The sequence below is a fragment of the Ornithorhynchus anatinus genome, chromosome 11 (assembly GCF_004115215.2).
Source record: "Ornithorhynchus anatinus isolate Pmale09 chromosome 11, mOrnAna1.pri.v4, whole genome shotgun sequence".
In the NCBI taxonomy this organism is placed as follows: domain Eukaryota; kingdom Metazoa; phylum Chordata; class Mammalia; order Monotremata; family Ornithorhynchidae; genus Ornithorhynchus; species Ornithorhynchus anatinus.
This window is the reverse complement of record NC_041738.1, coordinates 34,945,930-34,958,184: the sequence shown is the minus strand read 5'-3', so window position 1 is coordinate 34,958,184 and position 12,255 is coordinate 34,945,930. Positions and strand designations below refer to the sequence as shown.

At 49.3% G+C, this 12,255-nt stretch overlaps 1 long non-coding RNA gene across 1 annotated transcript; it reads left to right on the top strand.

Annotated features, from left to right (window-relative positions):
* LOC114814999 lies at positions 1 to 12,049 on the top strand. The gene is made up of 3 exons (XR_003762788.1): positions 1 to 174; positions 1,887 to 2,018; positions 11,317 to 12,049. It is a non-coding gene; the product is annotated as an uncharacterized LOC114814999 (long non-coding RNA).
* Positions 12,050 to 12,255: the final 206 nt, after the last annotated feature.

Sequence of the window (12,255 nt, the reverse complement as noted above, 5' to 3'; positions counted from 1 at the left end):
GTTACGTTGTACTCACCCGACTGCTTAGTACGCTGCTCTGCACACAGTAAGTGCTCAATAGGTACGATTGAATGATCGACTCCAACTGGTCGCCAGAAACCGAGTGAATCAGACCCAGCCTCAGCCTGTAAAGCTGCTTGAACTCTTTAGAGAAGAGCTCTGGGTAAATGCAAGGTAAGAGTGGGTGAACAACATCTCGGGGTGTAAAACACAAGTGTTCGTCTTTGGGATGGAAGGAAATTCGAACTCGAAAAGAGAGTCTCAAGTGTTAATATTAACTGTGGTTTTTGTTAAGGGCTTACTATGAGCCTCACACTGTATTAAGCAGTAGGGTAGATACAAGATTATCAGGTCCCATATGAGGTTCACAGTCTAAGTAGGAGGGAGAAGAGCATGAATAACCTTCAAAAGGGCCACTTTCTCACTGGTCCAACCAAGGCAAGTAAATTGCCCACATTGACTAGGTAGTCCTAGAACATAGATTCAGCCATTCCTTTTTGGATGGCTAGTTAAAGAAGAAAAAAAATCTGTGGACTATAAAATGCAGGTGCTTATTGTCATGACTTAATCAATGCCTATTGGCCTAGCACTGTCTCTACATCTTCACTGGGTAAGGATACAAAGGCTAATGACGGGTGGATGCATTCCAAAGGGCAGATTGGGAATAAATACCGGAGTTATCAATGCCCATCAGCGGCACTTATTGAGCGCTGACTACGTGCAGAGCATTGTACTACTATAAGGTACTTGGGAGGGTGCACTATCACTGAGTTGGTAGACACGTTTTCTGCCCACCACCAACTTGCAGTCTAGAGGGGTAGACGGACAGGTATATACATGAATAATTTATAATATGTAATTCTTCGATATGTACATAATGGCTACGGCGCTGAGGGCGGGGCAGATATCAAATGCCCAAGGTCAGTTCTGATCCGGGCTCCGCATTTACCCGCTCGGTGACCTTGGGCGAATCTAGACTGTAAGCTCGTTGTGGGCAGGGACTCTGTCTGCCAACTCTGTAAACTGTACTCTCTCGAGAGCTTAGTACAGTCCTCCGCCCGCAGTAAGCGCTCGATAGAGTTGATTGACTTAACTTCTCTGGGCTTCGGTTCCCTTATCGGCAAAATGGGGCTTCAATAGTAATAATGGTTACAATAATAATAATAATAATAATGGTATTTGTTAAGTGCTTACTATGTGCCAGGCACTGTACTAGATGCTGGGGTAGATAGCAGATATTCAGGTGGGTCGCAGTACCTGTCCCACACAGGGCTCACAATCTTAATCCTCATTTTACAGGTGAGGTAACTGAGGCCCAGAGAAGTGAAGTTCATTCAATAGTATTTACTGAGCACCTACTATGTGCAGAGCACTGTACTAAGCGCTTGGAATGAACAAGTCGGCAACAGATAGAGACAGTCCCTGCCCTTTGACGGGCTTACGGTCTAATCGGGAAATGATCTGCCCAAGGTCACACAGCAGACACGTGGCAAAGCCGGAATTAGAACCCATGACCTTCTGACTGCCAGCATGCTCTATCCATTAAGCCACTCCACTGAGAAGATGAAACGACCCCTTCATATGTTGTTTTGTTGTATACGATATTTGTTAAGCGCTTATTATGCGCCAGGCACAGTACAGGGTCCCCGTCCACATGGGGCTCACAGTCTTAATCCACATTTTACAGACGAGGTAACCCGGGGCCCAAAGAAGTGAAGTGACTTGCCCCAGGTCACACAGCAGATTCGTGGCGGAGCCGGGATTGGAATCCAGGGCCACCTGACTCCCAAGCCCGTGCTCTATCCGCTACGCCGTGCCGCTTCCCTTTTCTCCTGGACTCCTCCTCCAGCTCGAAATCTTTCATTCTCTTTCTTTTGATTTTCTAGGATGGCAGAGAATAAAGCCCAAGTCAGATTTTTCTGAAAATGAAGAGGATGCTGAGCCTGACTATGAAAGGAAAGCCTCGATCCTTGGGTATCTTTAAGATGCTCCAAAATAGATCTGAGTCCCAGCGCAAGGTAATGCAGCCAGAATATCCCTGGGAAGTGACAGGACAGAGGAGGGTGCATCGATTAGTGCTCACAAAGTTTGAAAAAACAGAGCTGCACCACTAGAGCCTCTAAATGCCAAAAGCAATAAGTGCCCCGGCCCTTCTCTTCTCTGTCGTTTTCCTCCCTTCCCCCTTTCAATCAATCTGATTTATGGAGCGCTTATTGTATGCAGTGGACTGTACTAAGCGCTTGGGAGACTACAATATCACGGAGTTGAGGCACATTTCCTGCCCGTGAGGAACTTCCAGTCTAGAGTGGGGAGACAGGCATTGTTCTTCTTGTCAGATTTCCACCTTTTTTCCGGTTTCAGAACCGGTAGTAATTGTAATAATAATTGTGGTGTTTGTCAAGTGCATATGATGTGATTGTGAGCCCCACGTGGGAGGGGGACTGTGTCCAACTTGATTTGCTTGTATCCAACTCAGAGCTCAGTACGGTGGCTGGCACACAGTAGGCTCTGAGCAAATACGCTAAGTTCTGGAGTAGATACAAGAGGAGAACAGGCGTCGAATCCCTATTTTGCGGAGGAGGGAGCCGAGGCACTGAGAAATGAAGTGATTTGTCCAAGGTCACGTAGCAGATGGACTGTAAGCTCTTCGTGGGCAGGGGATGTGTCTGTTTATTATATCGTATTCCCCCAAGCACTTAGTACTGTGCTCTGCAGACAGTAAGCGCTCAATCGATATGATTGACTGATTGAGGTGGAGGAGCCTGGACCGGAAGGCAGGCCCTCTGACTCCCAGGCCTGTGCTCTTTCCACTAAGCCACACCGCTTCTCTTTTCTTTGAACCTCTTGTGGAACTGGGACCGTATCCAACCGGATTTGCTGGTACCCACCCCAGCACTTAATACAGTGCCGGGCACGCGGTAGGCCCCGGTGGCCTCTCACCTCACGGGACCTGCCCGCCGTGGGTATGGCCAGGGTGGCATAGCCGGGCTCACCCAATCTTTCAGTCCGCCCGTCGCTTTTGATCCCACAGACTGATTCCCACCGCGTGAGGAGCCCAATCTAGATCTCCGAGGGCGTGTTTCCCATCTGTCGGATTCTTGGCTATCATTTTCACAGATAAGAAAACTGACAGAGTTTCCGGTGACTTTCCAAACAGAGCTCAATCTGGGCGGAAATCCCCAGGTCGGGGAGCCGAGATCTCGAATGGGAACTGGGAAACGCTCGACGACCGATTTAGGGGGAGGAAAAAGTTGAGACTGTTTTCTGACCATTAAAACCCCGTGACTTATTTAGGTTCATGAGTAGGTGGGCTGGAATGAGCATTCTCAGCTCCCAAGGCTCCAATCTGCTAGGCTGTAAACTCCTCACTAGATTGTAAACTCCTTGACGGCAAAGATCGTATCTTACACAGAACTCTACCGTCCACTTAGTCCAGTGCTCTGCATCGGGTGGATGCTCACTAGCTACTTATTTATACCATCTTCAATAACTGAACGTCTGGTTGAATAAATGGACCATTCCACTGTACAACCCCTGCTCCCACAGTCTTAATAACAGTAATAATTGTGGGAAATAAATGGACTACTCCATTGTACAACCCCTGCTCCCACAATCTTAATAACAATGATAATTGTGGTGTTCGTAAAGTGCTTACTGAGTCGAGCACATAATATTCATTTAGTCAACTGTACATTCAGGTTATTGATTTTTTTTAATGGTATTTGTTAAGCACTTATTACGGCAGGTATGTGGGACATTAGGCACTTAGAACAGTACCTGGCATAATAAGCGCTTAACGTCCCACATGGGGCTCACGGGCTTAATCCCCATTTTTACAGATGAGGTAACTGCAAGCCAGGGAATTTAAGTGATTTGCCCAAGGTCACACAGCAGACAAGTGGCGAAGCTGGGATTAGAACCTACGTCCTTCTGACTCCCAGGCCAGAAATAATAAAATATTACTGTTTGATCGTTTCTTCATCCACTGACCTACAGTGTAAGTTTATGGGAGGTTGGTAGCTAAGGGAAACTGAGGAGAAAGTGGTTGGGCAGGATTTGGTGGGGAAGGCCAGTCAACCAATATCAGGGTGGCCTAATGGAAAGAGCACGGGCCTGGGAGTCAGAGGTCTTGAGTTCTAACTCTGCCTCCAACACTTACTTGTCTGCTGAGTGACCTTAGGCAAGTCACTTCACTTCTCTGGGCCTCAGTTTCTTCCTCTGTAAAATGGGGATTAAATCCTACTCCCTCCTACCTAGACTCTGAGTTCCATGGGGGACAGGGACTGTGTCATTCATTCATTCATTCAATAGTATTTATTGAGCGCTTACTATGTGCAGAGCACTGTACTAAGCGCTTGGAATGGACAATTCGGCAACAGATAGAGACAATCCCTGCCCAACGACGGGCTCACGGTCCAAACTGATACTCTTGTAGCGACCCCAGAGCTTGGGAAAGTGCTTGGCACACAGTAAGCGCCGAACAAATACACCATCACCACAACAATAATAATAATAAATCAGTTTTTACTGGATGACCCCCAGTCGGAGAATGTCACTCGACTGTTCTATTTCTCCTTTTGTTTAAGCCCGTTGGACTAACTGAAGTAGCTCTGTTGGGAAAGCTATTGCCAACATCCGGCCCAGCTGGAGGCTCGAGGGAAATTTTGGAAGAGTCGGTTGCTCATCTCTCTACTCATCAAGCTCAAATTTCTCACCGTTGATTTTTAAGGCCCTCAATCAGCTCGTTCCCTCCTGGTTATCCACTCCCTTCTCCCACTACCCCCCAGCTCACACCATCTGTTCCTCTCGGGCCACCTATTCCCTGTCTCATTCCGACTTGCTCCCTTTATTCCTTCCCCCTCCCAGCGCCACGGCCCTCATGTCCACATCTGTCTCTTATTCATTTATATTAATTTCTGTCTCCCCTCTAGACCGCAAGCTAACTGGGGGCAGAGAATGTTTCTGATATATTATATTGTACTCTCCCAAGCGCTTAGTACAGTGCTCTGCCCACCGTAAGCGCTCGATAATATATCTCAAGCACTGTACTAGGCACTGGGGTAGATATACTATATGCAGATTGGATACAGTCCCGGGCCCACCTGGGGCTCCGAGTTTAAGGGAGAGGGAGAATAGGTATTTCATCCCCATTTTTCAGAGGAAGAAACTGAGGCCCAGTGAAGTTAAGCGACTAGCCCGAGGCCACACAGCAGGCAGGGGTTGTCTGCCTCTCCTCTGCTTCCTCCCTCAAAAGTCCTGCCCCTCACTCATAAACATAAAATAAACAACTGTGGTCGCCACGTCATTTCTACTTGTCTGCTGTGTGACCTTGGGCAAATCTCTGTGCCTCGGTTTTCCTCATCTGTAAAATGGAGATTGAAAGCGTGAGCCCCACTTGGGACGCGGACGGTGTCCAACCCAATCTAGTTGTATCCACCCCAGCCTGGCACAGAGTAAGCACTTAACAAATACCACGATTATTTTTTCAGGGCTTAGAGCACATAGAAGCGCTTAACAAATACCGTAATAATTATTATTATTCTAACAGAGGCCCCTTAGGAAGGGCCCAGAAAAACTTTTCAGCCAGTGGGTTTTGTAGCCCGCAGAATCCAAGACGCTATTGTCCCCCAGCGGGCCGCCCCCAGGGAACAGGAAAAGCAAGAATTCCATCAGACTGTAAACTCCTGGAGGGCAGGGAGCTGTCTTGGTTTCCCCTTTGTCATTCCCCAAGTGCCCAGGGATTGAGCGTCTAGTGTATACAGACCACTGAACTGAGTGCTTAGGAGCTTGCAGCTGAGGTAAAAGGTGTGACCCTTGACCTCAAGGAGTTTTCAGACTGAGGTTCATGTGTACTGAGCTCTGTTCTAAACGCTAGTTACTTGTTTCATTCATTCATTCATTCAAAAGTATTTATTGAGCGCTTACTATGTGCAGAGCACTGTACTAAGGTTGGTATTTGTTAAGCGCTTACTATGTGCTGATCACTGTACTAAACGCTGGGGTAGATAACAGGGTAATCGGGTTGTCCCACGTGAGGCTCGCACTCTGAATCCCCATTTCACAGATGAGGTAGCAGGCACCGAGAAAAGCAGCGTGGCTCAGTGGAAAGAGCATGGGCTTTGGAGTCAGGGCTCATGAGTTCGAATCCCAGCTCTGCCACTTGTCGGCTGTGTGACTGTGGGCAAGTCACTTAACTTCTCTGTGCCTCAGTTCCCTCATCTGTAAAATGGGGATTAAGACTGTGAGCCCCACGTGGGACAACTTGATTCCCCTATGTCTACCCCAGCGCTTAGAACAGTGCTCGGCACATAGTAAGCGCTTAACAAATACCAACATTATTAAGTGACTTGCCCAAAGTCACCCAGCTGACAGGTGGTGGAGCCGGGATTAGAACCCATGACCTCTGACTCCTAAGCCCGTGCTCTTTCCACTGAGCCACGCTGTTGCCACAACCTTGGTATCTCTTGCTTGGAAACCCCGAATCCTGGTCCAGGACATGATTCCCGGCCTCTTTCACTTAAGGGTCCTCAAGGAGAGGATCTTGTCGTCTGCCAGTGAGGGAAGCAATCTTGAATCTAGGGTTTTTTTGTTTGTCTCTGGTATCTGTTAAGCGCTCACTAGGTGCCAGACACTGTACTAAGCACTAGGATAGGTACAAGATAATCGGGTTAGGCACGATCCCCATCCCACATGGGGCTCACAGTCTTAATCCCCATTTTATCGATGAGGTGACTGAGGCACGGAGAAGTGAAGTGACTCGCCCAAGATCACGCAGCAGACGAGTGGCAGAGCCGGAATTAGAAGCCAGATCCTCCCAATCCCAAGCCTGGGCTCTTGGCTTCTGCCTCTTGTCAGCTGAGTGATTGTGGGCAAGTCACTTAACTTCTCTGTGCCTCAGTTACCTCATCTGTAAAATGAGGATTAAAACTGTGAGCCCCACATGGGACAACCTGATGACCCTGTATCTACCCCAGTGCTTAGAAGAGTGCTCTGCACATAGTAAGCGCTTAACAAATACCAACATTATCATCATTATTACTATTATTATTAGGTTGCGCTGCTCCTCGGATTCCACACTGTAGGTCCACTGGGTCATTCAGGATTTAATTTTGGGGCCAGGGTTGTCCTGACCCGGCTGCCTTATCCAAAAATAGTCGGTCTCCTCGTGACTGCAGTCCCTGCTTCACAGTTCAATTTATTTATTTCTATTAATGTCTGTTCCCCCCCCCGCCCAGATCGCAAGCTCACTGTGGGCAGCGAATGTTTCCATTAGACTGTTATATTGTACTCTCCCAAGCGCTTAGTACAGTGCCCTGCCAACATTAGGTGCTGAATAAATACAATTTTCTGACTGATTGGAACTGGGGAGAGAGAGAAGCAGCGAGGCCTAGTGGAAAGAGCCTTGGCCAGGAAGTCAGAAGGCCACGGGTTCTAATCCTGACTCCACCACATGCCTGGTGCGTGACCTTGGCCAAGTCACTTCACTCCTCTGTGCCTCAGTTCCCTCACCTGTAAAATGATGGATTCAATACCTGTTCTCCTTCCCACTTGGACTGCGAGCCCGGCGTGAGACAGGGTTTTGGTCTGACCGGATTATCTTGTATCTTCTCCAGCGCTTAGAACAGTGCTTCCTGCAGAGAAAACGCTTAACAAATGCCACAGTAACTCAACCACCCGGCCTCCTTCGCTCCTTGTCAGAGTGACTGGCCGGTGCACCGCCCTCCTCTTCCCGTGCTACTTTGAAAACGAAGGGACTGGATGCGGGGGAAAGAGCCCGTAAGCGTCCTCGATTTCTTCAGCATGGCGTCTGTGGGTGTGTAATTATGTGGGTGTCTGAAACCCGTGAGTACTTAATAATATCCGGTAACGCAATACTGATAATGAAGGGAGGGGGAACCAGATGTTCCTGTAGTTCAACATGGTGGCCCATCGGCACACGTGTGCGTCTGCGTGTGTGCGTCGTCTGTGTGTGGCATGTGGTCTGTGTGATTTGCACCTCCGACTTCAAATTCTCCCTGAGCGAAAATATCCTCGGTTGCCTCTTTGACTGTCTCTTCACATCCCAGCATCTCCTGTCCCCCTACTCTTTTTTTTTAAAACGTTTTTATTAAGCGTCTATCGTGTTGTCAAAGACTGTTCTAAGCGCAGGGGTAGGTACAAGTGAATTAAGTTGGACACAGTCCCACCTGGGGCCCACTTTCTAAGGAGGAGGCCGTGGAAGTTGTTCAGAGAAGCAGCGTGGCTCAGTGGAAAGAGCCCGGCTTGGGAGTCAGAGGTCATGGGTTCGAATCCCCGCTCTGCCACTTGTCAGCTGTGTGACTGTGGGCAAGTCACTTCACTTCTCTGGGCCTCAGTTACCTCATCTGTAAAATGGGGCTGAAGACTGTGAGCCCCACGTGGGACAACCTGATGACCCTGTATCTACCCCAGCGCTTAGAACAGTGCTCTGCACATAGTAAGCGCTTAACTAATACCAACATTATTATTCAAGATTTATGACTGCAGGGACTTGGCGGAGTTAATGGGAGGGTCAGGGTGGAATGGCTCCCCGCTGGCCAGAGGAACCATTCATTCATTCGATAGTGTTTATCGAGCGCTTACTAGGTGCAGACCACTGTACTAAGCGCTTGGAAGGTACAATTCGGCAACGGATAGAGACAATCCCTGCCCGATGACGGGCTCACAGTCTCTACCCCTGTGGGAGGGCTGAAAGGAGGCCCAAGGTGGGAGAAGTCCAGGGAGCTGCAGAGCTTCAACAGCATCAGTGGTCTTTATTGAGCGCTAACTATGTGCACAGCGCCCTACTAAGCACTTGGGAGAGTACAAGACAGCAGAGATGGTAGACACGATCCCTGCCCACCACAAGCTTAGGGTCTAGAGGGGGAGACGGACATTAATAGAAATAAAGAAAATGAGAAGCAGTGTGGCTCAGTGGCAAGACCCCGGCTTGGGAGTCAGAGGTCATGGGTTCGTTTCCCAGCTCTTCCACTTGTCAGCTGTGGGACCGTGGGCAAGTCACTTCACTTCTCTGGGCCTCAGCCTCATCTGTAAAATGGGGATGAAGACTGGGAGCCTCACGTGGGACAACCTGATGACCCTGGATCTCCCCCAGCGCTTAGAACAGTGCCCTGCACATAGTAAGCGCTTAACAGATACCAACATTATTATTATTATTGTTAACTTCTCTGGGCCTCAGTTCCCTCCTCTGTCAAATGGGGATGAAGACTGTGAGCCTCACGGGGGACAACCTGATGACCCTGTATCCACCCCAGCGCTTAGAACAGTACTCTGCACATAGGAAGCGCATAACAAATACCAACATTATTAAAATGAGAGATATGGACGTAAGTGGTGTGGGGCCGGGAGGAGGGCTGAATGAAGGCAGCCAGTCAGGGTGAGTCGGGGAGTAATAAAGGGAGAAAGTCAGCACTGACCCTTAGACTATGGCCTTTTTCTTCCTTCTCCTCCCTGCCCTCCCCTCTCTGCAAGCGGGCTGAGAGAGGGAAGGTCACTCCATCCTCCTCTCAAACGCTATGACCTCCGTTGCCCTCTCCCCGCTTCCTACTTTCCCGTGCCCCAGCCCCCTCCAGGCACTCCCCAGAAGTGCCCAGGGCACAGGCACTGACCTGGACTCCCTTCGATTATTATGGTATTCGTTAAGCGCTTATTATGTGCCAGGCACCGTACTAAGCGCTGGGGTGGAGACAAGCTAATCAGGTTGGACCTAGCCCACGTCCCCAGGTGAGGCTCACAGATTTGATCCCCGTTTTACAGATGAAGGAACTGAGGCACGGAGAAGTGAAGTGACTGGCCCAAGGTCACACAGCAGAGAAGTGGCAGAGCCGGGATTACCTGTTATCTATCCACAGCACCACATAATAATAATGTGGAGGGAGAATAATAATAATGATGGTATTTGTCAAGTGCTTACTATGTGGAAAGCACTGTTCTAAGCGCTGGGGGGATACAAGGTGATCAGGTTGTCCCTCACGGAGCTCACGGTCTTAATCCTCATTTTACAAATGAGGTAACTGAGGCGCAGAGAAGTTAAGTGACTTGCTCAAGGTCACCCAGCGGACGAGTGACGGAGCCGGGTTTAGAACCCACATCCTCTGACTCCCAGGCCCGTGCTGTATCCGCTAAGCCTTGCTGCTTCTCTAGAACAGGTACCGAAACCCCATTTTACAGATGAGGTAACTGAGGTCCAGAAAAAGGAAGTGATTGGTCCAAGGTCACACAGCAGGCAAGTGGTGGAACCGTGACTAGAACCCAGGACCCCTGACTCCTAGGACATGCTGATATGATTTATTGAGCACCTACTGTTTGCAGAGCACTGAACTAAATGCTTGGAAGGGAACAGTCAAATCTGTTTCCCCGCCAACCCCTTGCCCATATCCTCCTTCTGGCCTGGAATTTCCTCCCCATTCATATCCAACAGGTGATCAGGTTGTCCCAGGGGGGCTCACAGTCTTAATCCCCATTTTACAGATGAGGTGACTGAGGCACAGAGAAGTGAAGCGACTTGCCCAAAGTCACACAGCAGACGAGTGGCAGAGCCACCTCTCTCCCTACCTTCAGAGCCTTATTAAAATGGCGTCGTTTCCCAGATTAAGCCCTCATTTCCCCTACTCCCTCTCCCTTCTGCATCCATTATGCACTTGGACCTGTGCCCTTTAAGCAAGCGCTTGATTTTCACCCCACCCTCACCGCACAGAACTTATGTACATAGCTGTTATTTATTTTAATGTCTGTCACCCGCTCTGGACTGGCAGCTCCTTTCGGGCAGGGGAAATGTCTACCCACTCTGTTGTACTGTACTCTCCCAAGCGCTTAGTACAGTGCTCTGCACATAGTAAGCGCTCAATAAATACTATTGAATGAATAAAGAAATACCATCGATTGATAAGTAGACCCGATTCCTGTCTTCAAGGCGCTTACAGTGTAGCGGGGGAAGTATCAGAGTACTCGAAACACGTACAGAACAGCAAAGCTCCCTTGCTCTAGCTCCGGTTCTGCTTTGCTCAGCTCTCACCGGTTCATTCCACTGGCTCCTCCTTTTCTCCAGCACTGAACTTTAATCACCGCTGATGTTGTCGCTGAATCGAAAAGGACTCGACTCTTTTCTCTCTCGGGTGGGGCTCCTCTCAGCGGCCAACCCCCTCCCCGTGTTCCCCTTGGAACCCCACCGAAGTGAACTAGGTATTTATATTTGTTAAGCGCTTACTATGTGCAGAGCACTGTTCCAAGCGCTGGGGTAGACACAGGGAAATCAGGTTGTCCCACGTGGGGCTCACAGTCTTAATCCTCATTTTACAGATGAGGAACTACTTCCCCGTTTCCCTGAATCTGGGTCCTTCTGTCAACGCGCACGTTGGAATCACCTGTGGCTCGACCAGATACAGATTTGATTAATTCCCGACCTCTCTAAAGCAGCAGAAGTGGCATCCGTGGACGAAGGATTGTTCAGAGACAGAGGAAAAGGGATGGGAAGAAATGGAGAGACACCGGAGGAGATGGTTAAAAAAGGCCTCTATTCTAGCCGGTGACGAGCGGGGTGAACGAATCTCGTTCTCGGCGCCTCCTCCGCTTCTGCCCGTGGATACTGGAGGGTGTGTAGGGTGTGTTTGTGTGGGTGTAGGTGTGTGCCCACGTGCGTATCAGGTGGTGAGGTTGGGACGGGGATGGTAAGGGACGAGTTGGCCCCCAGAAACTTCAATAAGGATCCAACTACTAGGGGGAGGCCTCCATTCTCGTCAGGCAACCGCCCCCCTCTTCCGCTCCCCACCCCGCCCACACTCTGCAGCTCCCAGCAGCTCCCAGCATTTCCCAGTCAGGCCTTCAGGCAATCTCTCCCTTCACTGACTTTCCCTCAATGGCTCTGAGGAAGGAAATCCAGTTTTAGGGTTCGCCAGGAGGCTGAAGGTCATGGCGATATCTCTGTGGGAGGGAGCTGACACACATTCAGAGACTGATCAACATCATTCATAATAATAATAATAATAAGAGCATTTGTTCATTCACTCAATTCGATCATATTTACTGAGCGCTTACCATGTGCAGAGCACTTTCCTAAGTTCTTGGGGAAGTACAGTATCACAATAAACAGACACATTGCCTGCCCACAGAGAGCTTACAGTCTAGAGGGGGAGACGGACATTGATATAAATTACAGATGTGTAGCTGAGTGCTGCGGGGCTTTGGGGGGGGGGGGAATGAATAAAGTGCTTACTATGTGCCAAACACTTATTAAGCGCT